The following is a 15,966-nucleotide window of genomic DNA, read 5'->3' on the forward strand; positions in this document are numbered from 1 at the left end:
GTTCAACACACGTACGGAGCAGCGACGTCTCCTCCTTCTTGATCCAGCAAGGGGGAAGGAGAGGTTGATGGAGATCCAGCAGCACGACGGCGTGGTGGTGGATGTAGCGGGATCTCAGCAGGGCTTCGCCGAGCTTCTGCGAGAGGGAGAGGTGTTGCAGGGGAGGAGGGAGGCGCCAAAGGCTGTAGTATTGCTGCCCTCCCTCCCCCTTTATATAGGCCCCCTGGGAGGGGGGGGGCGCCGGCCAGGAACCCATCTGCATGGGGGGGCGGCGGCCAGGGGGGAGACTTGCCCCCCAAGGCAAGTGGGGCGCCCCCCACCCTAGGGTTTCCAACCCTAGGCGCAGGGGGGAGGCCCATGGGGGGCGCCCCAGCCCACTAAGGGCTGGTTCCCTTCCCACTTCAGCCCATGGGGCCCTCCGGGATAGGTGGCCCCACCCGGTGGACCCCCGGGACCCTTCCGGTGGTCCCGGTACAATACCGATAACCCCCGAAACTTTCCCGGTGGCCGAAACTGGACTTCCTATATATAATTCTTCACCTCCGGACCATTCCGGAACTCCTCGTGACGTCCGGGATCTCATCCGGGACTCCGAACAACTTTCGGGTTTCCGCATACTCATATCTCTACAACCCTAGCGTCACCGAACCTTAAGTGTGTAGACCCTACGGGTTCGGGAGACATGCAGACATGACCGAGACGCCTCTCCGGTCAATAACCAACAGCGGGATCTGGATACCCATGTTGGCTCCCACATGTTCCACGATGATCTCATCGGATGAACCACGATGTCGAGGATTCAATCAATCCCGTATACAATTCCCTTTGTCAATCGGTATGTTACTTGCCCGAGATTCGATCGTCGGTATCCCAATACCTTGTTCAATCTCGTTACCGGCAAGTCTCTTTACTCGTACCGCAATGCATGATCCCGTGACTAACTCCTTAGTCACATTGAGCTCATTATGATGATGCATTACCGAGTGGGCCCAGAGATACCTCTCCGTCATACGGAGTGACAAATCCCAGTCTCGATCCGTGCCAACCCAACAGACACTTTCGGAGATACCCGTAGTGTACCTTTATAGTCACCCAGTTACGTTGTGACGTTTGGCACACCCAAAGTACTCCTACGGTATCCGGGAGTTGCACGATCTCATGGTCTAAGGAGAAGATACTTGACATTGGAAAAGCTCTAGCAAACGAACTACACGATCTTTGAGCTATGCTTAGGATTGGGTCTTGTCCATCACATCATTCTCCTAATGATGTGATCCCGTTATCAATGACATCCAATGTCCATAGTCAGGAAACCATGACTATCTGTTGATCAACGAGCTAGTCAACTAGAGGCTTACTAGGGACACGTTGTGGTCTATGTATTCACACATGCATTACGATTTCCGGATAACACAATTATAGCATGAACAATAGACAATTACCATGAACAAAGAAATATAATAATAACCATTTATTATTGCCTCTAGGGCATATTTCCAACAGTCTCCCACTTGCACTAGAGTCAATAATCTAGTTACATTGTGATGAATCGAACACCCATTGCGTCCTGGTGTTGATCATGTTTTGCTCTAGGGAGAGGTTTAGTCAACGGATCTGCTACATTCAGGTCCGTATGTACTTTACAAATATCTATGTCTCCATTTTGAACACTTTCACGAATGGAGTTGAAGCGACGCTTGATATGCCTGGTCTTCCTGTGAAACCTGGGCTCCTTCGCAAGGGCAATAGCTCCAGTGTTGTCACAGAAGAGAGTCATCGGGCCCGACGCATTGGGAATCACCCCTAGGTCGGTAATGAACTCCTTCATCCAGACTGCTTCCTGTGCTGCCTCCGAGGCTGCCATGTACTCCGCTTCACATGTAGATCCCGCCACGACGCTTTGCTTGCAACTGCACCAGCTTACTGCTCCTCCATTCAAAATATACACGTATCCGGTTTGTGACTTCGAGTCATCCAGATCTGTGTCGAAGCTAGCGTCGACGTAACCCTTTACGACGAGCTCTTCGTCACCTCCATAAACGAGAAACATATCCTTAGTCCTCTTCAGGTACTTCAGGATATTCTTGACCGCTGTCCAGTGTTCCATGCCGGGATTACTTTGGTACCTTCCTACCAAACTTACGGCAAGGTTTACATCAGGTCTGGTACACAGCATGGCATACATAATAGACCCTATGGCCGAGGCATAGGGGATGACACTCATCTTTTCTCTATCTTCTGCCGTGGTCGGGCATTGAGCCGTGCTCAATTGCACACCTTGCAATACAGGCAAGAACCCCTTCTTGGACTGATCCATATTGAACTTCTTCAATATCTTGTCAAGGTACGTACTCTGTGAAAGACCAATGAGGCGTCTTGATCTATCTCTATAGATCTTGATGCCTAATATATAAGCAGCTTCTCCAAGGTCCTTCATTGAAAAACACTTATTCAAATAGGCCTTTATACTTTCCAAGAATTCTATATCATTTCCCATCAATAGTATGTCATCCACATATAATATGAGAAATGCTACAGAGCTCCCACTCACTTTCTTGTAAACACAGGCTTCTCCATAAGTCTGTGTAAACCCAAACGCTTTGATCATCTCATCAAAGCGAATGTTCCAACTCCGAGATGCTTGCACCAGCCCATAGATTGAGCGCTGGAGCTTGCATACTTTGTTAGCATTCTTAGGATCGACAAAACCTTCCGGCTGCATCATATACAATTCTTCCTTAAGGAAGCCGTTAAGGAATGCCGTTTTGACGTCCATCTGCCATATCTCATAATCATAGTATGCGGCAATTGCTAACATGATTCGGACGGACTTCAGCTTCGCTACGGGTGAGAAAGTCTCATCGTAGTCAACCCCTTGAACTTGTCGATAACCCTTAGCGACAAGTCGAGCCTTATAGATGGTCACATTACCATCCGCGTCTGTCTTCTTCTTAAAGATCCATTTATTTTCTATGGCTCGCCGATCATCGGGCAAGTCAGTCAAAGTCCATACTTCGTTTTCATACATGGATCCTATCTCGGATTTCATGGCTTCTAGCCATTTGTCGGAATCCGGGCCCGCCATCGCTTCTTCATAGTTCGAAGGTTCACCGTTGTCTAACAACATGATTTCCAGGACAGGGTTGCCGTACCACTCTGGTGCGGAACGTGTCCTTGTGGACCTACGAAGTTCAGTAGTAACTTGATCCGAAGCTTCATGATCATCATCATTAACTTCCTCCCCAGTCGGTGTAGGCACCACAGGAACATCTTCCCGCGCTGCGCTACTTTCCGGTACGGAAGGGGTGACTATCACCTCATCAAGTTCCACTTTCCTCCCACTTACTTCCTTCGAGAGAAACTCTTTCTCCAGAAAGGACCCGTTCTTGGCAACGAAGATCTTGCCTTCGGATCTGAGGTAGAAGGTATACCCAATAGTTTCCTTAGGGTATCCTATGAAGAAGCATTTCCCCGACTTGGGTTCGAGCTTTTCAGGTTGAAGTTTCTTGACGTAAGCATCACATCCCCAAACTTTTAGAAACGATAGCTTAGGTTTCTTCCCAAACCATAATTCATACGGTGTCGTCTCAACGGATTTCGACGGAGCCCTATTTAAAGTGAATGCGGCAGTCTCTAAAGCATAGCCCCAAAATGAGAGCGGTAAATCGGTAAGAGACATCATAGATCGCACCATATCCAATAGAGTGCGATTACGACGTTCGGACACACCGTTTCGCTGAGGTGTTCCAGGCGGCGTGAGTTGTGAAACGATTCCACATTTCCTTAAGTGCGCACCAAATTCGTGACTTAAATATTCTCCACCACGATCTGATCGTAAGAATTTTATTTTCCTGTCACGTTGATTCTCAACCTCACTCTGAAATTCCTTGAACTTTTCAAAGGTTTCAGACTTGTGTTTCATTAGGTAGACATACCCATATCTACTTAAGTCATCAGTGAGAGTGAGAACATAACGATATCCTCCGCGAGCCTCAACACTCATTGGACCGCACACATCGGTATGTATGATTTCCAATAAGTTGGTTGCTCGCTCCATTGTTCCGGAGAACGGAGTCTTGGTCATCTTACCCATGAGGCATGGTTCGCACGTGTCAAATGATTCGTAATCAAGAGACTCCAAAAGTCCATCTGCATGGAGCTTCTTCATGCGCTTGACACCAATGTGACCAAGGCGGCAGTGCCACAAGTATGTGGGACTATCGTTATCAACTTTACATCTTTTGGTATTCACACTATGAATATGTGTAACATCACGTTCGAGATTCATCAAGAATAAACCATTGACCAGCGGGGCATGACCATAAAACATATCTCTCATATAAATAGAACAACCATTATTCTCGGATTTAAATGAGTAGCCATCTCGAATTAAACGAGATCCAGATACAATGTTCATGCTCAAAGCTGGCACTAAATAACAATTATTGAGGTTTAAAACTAATCCCGTAGGTAGATGCAGAGGTAGCGTGCCGACGGCGATCACATCGACCTTGGAACCATTCCCGATGTGCATCGTCACCTCGTCCTTTGCCAGTCTCCGTTTATTCCGCAGTTCCTGTTTTGAGTTACAAATATGAGCAACCGCACCGGTATCAAATACCCAGGAGCTACTACGAGTACTGGTAAGGTACACATCAATTACATGTATATCACATATACCTTTGGTGTTGCCGGCCTTCTTGTCCGCTAAGTATTTGGGGCAGTTCCGCTTCCAGTGACCACTTCCCTTGCAATAAAAGCACTCAGTCTCAGGCTTGGGTCCATTCCTTGGCTTCTTCCCAGTAACTGGCTTACCGGGCGCGGCAACTCCCTTGCCGTCCTTCTTGAAGTTCTTCTTACCCTTGCCCTTCTTGAACTTAGTGGTTTTATTCACCATCAACACTTGATGTTCCTTTTTGATCTCCACCTCCGCTGATTTCAGCATTGAATATACCTCGGGAATGGTCTTTTCCATCCCCTGCATATTGAAGTTCATCACAAAGCTCTTGTAGCTTGGTGGAAGCGACTGAAGGATTCTGTCAATGACCGCGTCATCCGGGAGATTAACTCCCAGCTGAGACAAGCGGTTGTGTAACCCAGACATTCTGAGTATGTGCTCACTAACAGAACTATTTTCCTCCATTTTACAGCTGAAGAACTTGTCGGAGACTTCATATCTCTCGACCCGGGCATGAGCTTGGAAAACCATTTTCAGCTCTTCGAACATCTCATATGCTCCATGTTTCTCAAAACGCTTTTGGAGACCCGGTTCTAAGCTGTAAAGCATGCCGCACTGAACGAGGGAGTAATCATCAGCACGTGATTGCCAAGCGTTCATAACGTCTTGGTTCTCTGGGATTGGTGCTTCACCTAGCGGTGCTTCTAGGACATAATCTTTCTTGGCAGCTATGAGGATGATCCTCAGGTTCCGGACCCAGTCCGTATAGTTGCTGCCATCATCTTTCAGCTTGGTTTTCTCTAGGAACGCGTTGAAGTTGAGGACAACGTGGGCCATTTGATCTACAAGACATATTGTAAAGATTTTAGACTAAGTTCATGATAATTAAGTTCATCTAATCAAATTACTCAATGAACTCCCACTCAGATAGACATCCCTCTAGTCATCTAAGTGAAACATGATCCGAGTTAACTAGGCCGTGTCCGATCATCACGTGAGACGGACTAGTCAAGATCGGTGAACATCTCCATGTTGATCGTATCTTCTATACGACTCATGCTCGACCTTTCGGTCCTCCGTGTTCCGAGGCCATGTCTGTACATGCTAGGCTCGTCAAGTCAACCTAAGTGTATTGCGTGTGTTCCGAGGCCATGTCTGTACATGCTAGGCTCGTCAACACCCGTTGTATGCGAACGTTAGAATCTATCACACCCGATCATCACGTGGTGCTTCGAAACAACGAACCTTCGCAACGGTGCACAGTTAGGGGGAACACTTTCTTGAAATTATCATAAGGGATCATCTTACTTACTACCGTCGTTCTAAGCAAATAAGATGCAAAACATGATAAACATCACATGCAATCAAATAGTGACATGATATGGCCAATATCATTTTGCTCCTTTGATCTCCATCTTCGGGGCACCATGATCATCTTCGTCACCGGCATGACACCATGATCTCCATCATCATGATCTCCATCATGTGTCTTCATGAAGTTGTCACGCCAACGATTACTTCTACTTCTATGGCTAACGCGTTTAGCAATAAAGTAAAGTAATTTACATGGCGTTATTCAATGACACGCAGGTCATACAAAATAATAAAGACAACTCCTATGGCTCCTGCCGGTTGTCATACTCATCGACATGCAAGTCGTGATTCCTATTACAAGAATATGATCAATCTCATACATCACATATATCATTCATCACATCTTCTGGCCATATCACATCACATAGCACATGCTGCAAAAACAAGTTAGACGTCCTCTAATTGTTGTTGCAAGTTTTTACGTGGCTTGTATAGGTTTCTAGCAAGAACGTTTCTTACCTACGTAAAACCACAACGTGATATGCCAATTTCTATTTACCCTTCATAAGGACCCTTTTCATCGAATCCGTTCCGACTAAAGTGGGAGAGACAGACACCCGCTAGCCACCTTATGCAACTAGTGCATGTCAGTCGGTGGAACCAGTCTCACGTAAGCGTATGTGTAAGGTCGGTCCGGGCCGCTTCATCCCACAATACCGCCGAAACAAGATAAGACTAGTAGCGGCAAGAAGAATTGGCAACATCTACGCCCACAACTGCTTTGTGTTCTACTCGTGCATAGTAACTACGCATAGGCCTGGCTCTGATACCACTGTTGGGGATCGTAGCAGAATTTTAAAATTTCCTACGCATCACCAAGATCCATCTATGGAGTATACTAGCAACGAGGGGAAAGGAGTGCATCTACATACCCTTGTAGATCGCGAGCGGAAGCGTTCCAATGAACGAGGTTGATGGGGTCGTACTCGCCGTGATCCAAATCATCGATGACCGAGTGCCGAACAGACGGCACCTCCGCGTTCAACACACGTACGGAGCAGCGACCTCTCCTCCTTCTTGATCCAGCAAGGGGGAAGGAGAGGTTGATGGAGATCCAGCAGCACGACGGCGTGGTGGTGGATGTAGCGGGATCTCAGCAGGGCTTCGCCGAGCTTCTGCGAGAGGGAGAGGTGTTGCAGGGGAGGAGGGAGGCGCCAAAGGCTGTAGTATTGCTGCCCTCCCTCCCCCCTTTATATAGGCCCCTTGAGAGGGGGGGCGCTGGCCAGGAACCCATCTGCATGGGGGGGCGGCGGCCAGGGGGAGACTTGCCCCCCAAGGCAAGTGGGGCGCCCCCCCACCCTAGGGTTTCCAACCCTAGGCGCAGGGGGGAGGCCCATGGGGGGCGCCCCAGCCCACTAAGGGCTGGTTCCCTTCCCACTTCAGACCATGGGGCCCTCCGAGATAGGTGGCCCCACCCGGTGGACCCCTGGGACCCTTCCGGTGGTCCCGGTACAATACCGATAACCCCCGAAACTTTCCCGGTGGCCGAAACTGGACTTCCTATATATAATTCTTCACCTCCGGACCATTCCGGAACTCCTCGTGACGTCCGGGATCTCATCCGGGACTCCGAACAACTTTCGGGTTTCCGCATACTAATATCTCTACAACCCTAGCGTCACCGAACCTTAAGTGTGTAGACCCTACGGGTTCGGGAGACATGCAGACATGACCGAGACGCCTCTCCGGTCAATAACCAACAGCGGGATCTGGATACCCATGTTGGCTCCCACATGTTCCACGATGATCTCATCGGATGAACCACGATGTCGAGGATTCAATCAATCCCGTATACAATTCCCTTTGTCAATCGGTATGTTACTTGCCCGAGATTCGATCGTCGGTATCCCAATACCTTGTTCAATCTCGTTACTGGCAAGTCTCTTTACTCTTACCGCAATGCATGATCCCGTGACTAACTCCTTAGTCACATTGAGCTCATTATGATGATGCATTACCGAGTGGGCCCAGAGATACCTCTCCGTCATACGGAGTGACAAATCCCAGTCTCGATCCGTGCCAACCCAACAGACACTTTCGGAGATACCCGCAGTGTACCTTTATAGTCACCCAGTTATGTTGTGACGTTTGGCACACCCAAAGTACTCCTACGGTATCCGGGAGTTGCACGATCTCATGGTCTAAGGAGAATATACTTGACATTGGAAAAGCCCTAGCAAACGAACTACACGATCTTCGAGCTACGCTTAGGATTGGGTCTTGTCCATCACATCATTCTCCTAATGATGTGATCCCGTTATCAATGACATCCAATGTCCATAGTCAGGAAACCATGACTATCTGTTGACCAACGAGCTAGTCAACTAGAGGCTTACTAGGGACACGTTGTGGTCTATGTATTCACACATGCATTACGATTTCCGGATAACACAATTATAGCATGAACAATAGACAATTACCATGAACAAAGAAATATAATAATAACCATTTATTATTGCCTCTAGGGCACATTTCCAACACCGGGTCCCCTTTGGAGGAATTCACGTCTTCATCGGCAAGATCGGCGAACCGGGCCCTGAGCCGGACATCTGCACCGACCTCGTCGAGACGGCTCAGCGTGCAAGCCCTGCCCGGGTTCAGCCCGCCGTGAAGCGTGCGTTCGTAGGCTTCATCAATGGTGCGGAACTTGAACCGGTGTCCGATGGCGAGACCGTCGTCCACTCAGATGACGAGTCGTCCACGGGGAGACCGAGTCACTGTACCAACTGCAAGATGGCCAGTTTGGGGGCTATTCCGATGGCGACAGTATTCCGGACCCCTTTGAACCGGCAAACCGGGTTGCGATCTTCATGGCCGGAACTCAGCCCACGTTGCAATCTTCAACCGCGGCAGCAATAATTTCTGGATCGGCAGCTGGGGCGGGAGGCCCCGCGCGCCGGCCGGCCCAAATCTTGTCCGATTTATTGGATGCCTGGACGGCCTTACTGACCACACAAGTTACCGCCGATACGCAAGATCAGCATAATGCGGAGGTGGCGAAACTGCAGGATCAGATAACTCAAGCTAAGGAGGACTTAGCGGCTAAAGAAACCAGGATGGCTCAGGAGCGGGTCGCTTTAGAGGCACAAGCACAGCGGATTCAGGCGGAAAATTATCGACTCCTGTTGGATCAGAACACTTCAAACGACGTGTTAAGGAGAAGGCATCAGTCACGACTACCACCGGTTTATGAGGCAATGAATCTCTTTGGAATGCCAGGAGCAGGAACCAGTAATCCAGCAGCGGTGAACCGGATTGAGGCGCCGAGGACCAGAGCACCGGATCAGCCACGGATGACGGATCCCCCTCGAAGGACCCATAACCCGCTGCAGATTGTACCGACACCGCCGGGTCACTTTCTCCACCCCTTTGGATAATATGATTGCGTCCGCATCATGATTAGCTGCTATCTCAATGGAGGGTGAATCCCCAGCGGTGGTTGAGACGCGACGTGCTAGGGATCTTCTTCAGACGGCTATGATGTAGCAGCAGGCTTATTCATACAGCCGAGACAGAATTCATTCAACCCCACGCCCGAGCCGGAGTTATAGAAGGCACATTGATGAACCGGCTGTGTCAAGCAGTGCGAGGAACTGAGACGCTCCTTGAGGGCCTAATCCGGCACGTGGTGGGGCACATGCTCAGGATGTGGTGAACAACGGAGCACGTCGTGAAGCCGAGTTAGCTGCGCAGGACCGTTAGCTCACTCCGGTTCGTCCGGTGGTTTCCGTAGAGCAAGGCCTTACTTTCAGCTCTTGGGGGGTGCCCTGCCTCTTCCCGGCTTTGCGCAATGTACGACTGCCCAAGGATTTCAAGGGCCCCCGTAAGGTGCCTAATTACACCGCTGATTTGCCTCCCGAGTCATGGATCGAGAGTTATGAGATGGCTATGGAGATGTTAGATGTGGATGAAGCGGCCTGCGCGAAATATTTCGCTATGATGTTGGATGGAACAGCTCGCACGTGGTTGAAAGGCTTACCAGTTAATTCCATCGAGACATGGGCTGAGTTGAAAGCCCGGTTTATAGCAAACTTCAAAGACACGTGCAAGCAACCTATGTCAATTGTGGACTTAGCCGCCTGCGTCCAGGGAGAAGGCGAGTCAACAACCCATTGGGTGCGCCGGGTTTCAGAGATCTTACATTCTTCGGATCGCATCAAAGCCGACTCGGCGATTATAACATTGGAGGGGAATTGTCGGTTTCAGCCTTTAAAGTTGAAGTTGGGACGGCTCAAGCGTCACTGCAATGATATAGGAACACTTATGGCTGCTCTGGTTAAGTATGCTGATTCTGATAGTACCAAGGACCCCGAGTCTGACGATGACAAGCCGGGGAAGGGAAAGAAGAGCGGCAACGCCAAGGGGCAGCAGCATAACCCGACGGGCCACAATAATAATGGTAAGCGGAAAGCAGATCATAATTCAGATTTTGTGGCTAACACCAATACACAGGGTAATGGTCAGCGTCGTAAAGGAAAGCCGCCCCCGAGAAGGGCAGAGCCCAGTCCTAATCCGGAGCGCCTGAATTACCTGTTGAACCAGCCCTGCCCGAAGCATCCTGGAACGCAGGATAAACCGGCCACGCACCTCTGGAAAGATTGTTATATCATGCGAGAATTCAAAAATTCAGACCTCTTCCGGAATGATCATGGACCATCCGGCGGTTCAGGACCCGGGTCCTATGGGCCGGGTTATGGAGGAGGCAATCCCGGTTCAGGATTCCAAGGCAATCAGGGTGGACATGGCAATCAAGGCAATCAGAGCAACCAGGGTGGTTATAGCCAACAAGGACCGCAGCAGCAACAGTCAGGGTACCAAAGTCACCCAAAGCAGTTGAATGGTGGACAGTACCACGTTTTCACCACCAGCTTATGCAAACGCGATCAGAAGCTTCATAAACGAGCGGTGAACTCGGTTGAACCGGCAGTGCCTCATTATTTACGATGGTCTGAGCAGCCTATCGTCTGGAGCCGAGAGGATCACCCGCCCCGGGTTGACAATCCGGGTCATTTGGCGTTGGTGGTGGCGCCTCAGGTTGGAGGTTATAAGTTCACTAAGGTGCTCATGGACGGAGGCAGCAGTATCAACATCTTATATTATGACACCTTCCGTCGTATGGGGTTGACAGATAAGAATCTTAAACCGTCGAACACTGTTTTCCATGGTGTGGTGCCCGGCAAATCAGCCTATCCGGTTGGTAAAATAGCTCTGGAGGTCGCTTTTGGAGATGAGTATGACTCAAGATCAGAGACATTGACTTTCGAAGTGGTGAAAATCCAAAGCCCGTATCATGCCCTGTTTGGGCGGCCGGCTTATGCTAAGTTCATGGCACGACCCTGTTATGTTTATCTGCAGCTCAAGATGCCGGGTCATAAAGGGACTATCACAATACATGGAAGCCGCAAGATCGCTTTGGAGTGTGAGGAAGGTGATGCGGCCTATGCTGAGTCGGTTTGTGCAGCAGAGGAGTTGAAGTTCTATAAGGACAACGTTGATCCGGCGGACATGACTTCCTTGAAGAAACCAACCACGGAGCATGATCCGGCCTTGAAGTTTAAATCGGCTGATGAGACTAAGATGGTTGATTTTGTGCCCGGCGATTCATCTAAACAGTTCATCATCAGTGCAAATCTGGATCCGAAATAGGAAAGCGCGCTCATCGAGTTCGTCCGTGAGAATCGGGATATCTTTGCATGGAAGCCTTCTGACATGCCAGGTGTACCGAGGGAACTCGCTGAGCACACCCTTAATATTGATCCCAAGTTTAAACCGGTCCGACAATTCCTTCGCCGGTTCAATGAAGAGAGGCGCAAGGCTATTGGTGAGGAGGTAGCCCGGCTCTTGGCGGCAGGGTTCATTGTTGAAGTTTTTCATCCGGAGTGGTTGGCTAATCCGGTGCTGGTGCTTAAGAAGAATGGCACCTGGCGTATGTGTGTAGATTACACGGATTTGAACAAAGCATGTCCGACGGATCCTTTTGCCCTCCCCCGTATCGATCAAATCATTGATGCTACGGCGGGTTGTGAGCGTTTGAGTTTTCTGGATGCTTATTCAGGTTATCATCAGATTAAGATGGCAGTTAAGGACCAAGAGAAGACAGCTTTTATAACTCCCTTTGGAGCCTTCTGCTATGTGTCTATGCCCTTTGGGCTCAAGAGTGCCCAGGCAACTTATCAGCGCTGTGTTCAGAATTGTCTTCATAACCAGATTGGGCGCAACGTCCATGCTTATGTGGATGATATTGTGGTGAAGTCCAGGAAGGAGGAAACATTAATAGATGATTTAAAGGAGACCTTTGATAACCTCCGGGTTTATAAGATGATGCTCAACCCGGCCAAGTGTGTTTTTGGTGTGCCAGCAGGCAAGCTTTTGGGTTTTCTGGTATCTAACAGGGGCATTGAAGCTAATCCGGAGAAGATCAAGGCTATTACTTCACTGACTAAACCGAAGTGCATCAACGATGTTCAGCGACTTGCAGGCCGGATTGCAGCATTGAGCCGGTTTATAAGTCGTCTCGGGGAGAAGGCCATCCCTTTATATCAAATGCTGAAGAAAACGGACAACTTTGTCTGGAGTGATGCGGCTAATGAAGCGTTTGAGGCTCTGAAGCGGCAGCTTGCCGAACCACCTGTTCTTGCTGCTCCCATGGACAAGGAACCATTGCTGTTATATGTGGCTGCTAATGCTCGAGCTGTCAGCGTGGCTATTGTGGTGGAGCGCAAGGAGGCAGGAAAGGAGTATCCGGTTCAACGGCCGGTTTATTATATCAGTGAGGTGCTCATTGAGTCAAAACAGAGATATCCACATTGGCAGAAGCTTGTATATGGGGTTTTTATGGCGAGCCGGAAGCTGAAGCAATACTTTCAGGGCCATCCCATTACTGTGGTCAGTTCTGCTCCTTTGGGAGATATCATCCAGAACAGAGAAGCGACCGGCCGGGTTGCTAAGTGGGCTATTGAGCTTGGGCCTCACGGATTAAAATATATGCCTCGCACGGCCGTCAAGTCTCAAGCACTCGTGGACTTCATCAATGACTGGACAGAGTTGCAGGTGCCGGAGGATAGACCGGATAACACATACTGGACAATTCATTTCGACGGATCCAGGCAATTGGAGGGCTCGGGGGCTGGAGTGGTTCTTACTTCCCCTCGAGGTGACAAATTTTGTTATGTTCTCCGCTTGATGTTTCCTTGTACTAATAATGCAGCTGAGTACGAGGCCCTGCTCCATGGTCTTCGGATGGCTAAGGAGATGAATCTGAGCCGGGTTAAATGTTTTGGTGACTCGGACCTAGTGGCTCAACAAGTTTCTGGTACTTGGGATTCCAAGGACCCCCTCATGGCAGCGTATCGTCGAGAGGTGGATATTGTTGCAGGTCATTTCAAGGGTTATCAGGTTGATCATGTAGACCGGCGAAAGAATGAAGCGGCGGACGCTTTAAGCCGGTTGGGCTCCCAGCGTAAACCGGTGCCGCCCAATGTTTTCCTTGATGTTTTGCATAACCCGTCGGTCAAGCTACCCACGGAGGAAGACTTAGCTATTCCTGATCCGGAGGCTCAGTTGGTGGCGGCGCTTCATGTCACCCCGGATTGGACGATCCCATATTTGGCGTATATGAACCGGGGTGAATTACCAGAGGATGAAGTTCTGGCCAGGCAGATAATCCGGCGTTCCAAGTCCATGACTATTGTCAACGGCGAGCTACATCATTGCAGTATCTCAGGGGCTTTTCAACGTTGTGTTTCTCCTGAAGAAGGTCGTGAAATTTTACGCGAGATTCACGAAGGTGATTGTGGTCATCATGCCGGTTCAAAGTCCTTGGTGGCTAAGGCTTTTCGTCATGGTTTCTATTGGCTGACGGCTCATGCTGATGCTGAGGACTTGGTCAAAAGGTGCGATGGCTGTCAGAAGTTTGCACGCCGGGCTCATGTTCCGGCTCAGGAGCTGAGGATGATTCCAATTACCTGGCCGTTTGCAACCTGGGGGCTTGATATGGTTGGACCCTTTAAGAGATCTAAGGATAAGAAGACCCACCTCTTGGTGGCGGTTGATAAATTTACCAAGTGGGTGGAGGCAGAGCCAGTTAGCAAATGTGATGCAGCCACAGCGGTTCAATTTATGAAGAAGGTGATATTCCGTTTTGGTTATCCACACAGCATTATAACAGACAATGGCACGAATCTTTCCAAGGGTGCTATGGAGGAGTTCTGTCAAAGAGAGCACATCCGTCTTGATATCTCTTCAGTGGCCCACCCCCAGTCTAATGGTCAAGCGGAGAGAGCTAATCAGGAAATCTTGAAGGGGATCAAGCCCCGGCTTATGGTTCCTTTGCAGAGGACACCGGGTTGTTGGGTTGAGGAGCTGCCTTCCGTTTTATGGAGCATTAACACCACCCCCAATAGATCTACGGGTTATACACCCTTCTTCATGGTTTATGGAGCGGAAGCTGTCCTTCCAAGTGATATTCGTCATGACTCACCTCGAGTGGCAGCTTATGTTGAAGCAGATAATGAAAGAGCACGCCAGGATGCGTTGGACCTGTTGGATGAGAAACGGGACGTAGCGGCGGCTCGCTCGGCGATTTATCAGCAAGACCTGCGGCGTTATCACAGTCGCCGGGTTAAAACCAGAACTTTTCAAGAAGGCGATCTAGTGCTCCGGCTTATCCAAGATCAGACCGATATGCACAAGTTATCCCCGCCTTGGGAAGGGCCCTTTGTGGTCAGCAAGAATCTGAACAACGGATCATATTACCTCATTGATGTTCGAGAGCATAAAGACTCACGCAAGTCAGAGGAGGAGACGATCCGGCCGTGGAACATAGCTCATCTACGGCCGTACTACACCTGAGCCATAGGCTCCTATCATGTACATATTTTGACGATGTATATATTATGATCAATGCAATAAACCGGAGCCCCAGCTAAAGCGGGGTATCTGTTGTTTTTCTCATATCATGAGTGGTTACACGGAGGATTCTGTTTGTGAAGCGACATCCGGTTTACCCTTTGATTCAGCTTTACAGCTATCTATTCAATATAAGTCACTTGGGGGCTTGGTCGTATTCGAACCATAGCTACACCTCTTGGCTGGCTCAAAAGCCACGACAGTAAGTCACTTGGGGGCTTGGTCGTATTCGAACCATAGCTACACCTCTTGGCTGGCTCAAAGGCCACGACAGTAAGTCACTTGGGGGCTTGGTCGTATTCGAACCATAGCTACACCTCTTGGCTGGCTCAAAAGCCACGACATTAAGTCACTTGGGGGCTTGGTTGTGTTCAACCATAGCTACACCTTTTGGCTGGCGCAATGCCATTACTTAGGGGCCAAAGAGTGTTGTCAAGAACAACTCAAACATAGGCACCCGTTGAGCACAGCTCAAAATGTTGCTTGGGGATTCTTTGCTATCGCAATGAACAAAGAAATCTACACTTGCAATAGGCTATCAAGCCGTGGCTTGGAAGCCTGGTATATATACCTAAAACCCCGGGTTAACCTGCCTTCATTAAGTAAGTCACTCCGCCCAGGTAAGCCTGGTATGACCCGCCAACTTGACAAGTCAATCGCATATGACCCTGAACTTGTCAATGATAGACCGGCGATTGGTTAAAGACTGAGGACCATCTTAAAAGGCTTTGTAAAACGGTTTAACTCAGTGGCCTGGCAGCCCTTGAAAAGCCTCGACTACAAGTTTTTCTTTATTCTCTGGTTTTTTATTGGTCAATTTTGTTTTTCTCCCTTGTTAAAGTTTTGAGCTAAACCGGCGTCCAATGGCCCGGCCTGATTGTAAGTCATCCGTATAAACCGGTGTTATTTAACCCGGCCTGGAGTTAACTATAAGTTGCCAGGATGATCATCCGGTGTTTATCATAACCCGGCATCGCTTGTTTTTTACCAGCATAACATGGTTTGAG

Source organism: Triticum aestivum, chromosome 2D, assembly GCF_018294505.1.
Source record: "Triticum aestivum cultivar Chinese Spring chromosome 2D, IWGSC CS RefSeq v2.1, whole genome shotgun sequence".
Classification (NCBI taxonomy): domain Eukaryota; kingdom Viridiplantae; phylum Streptophyta; class Magnoliopsida; order Poales; family Poaceae; genus Triticum; species Triticum aestivum.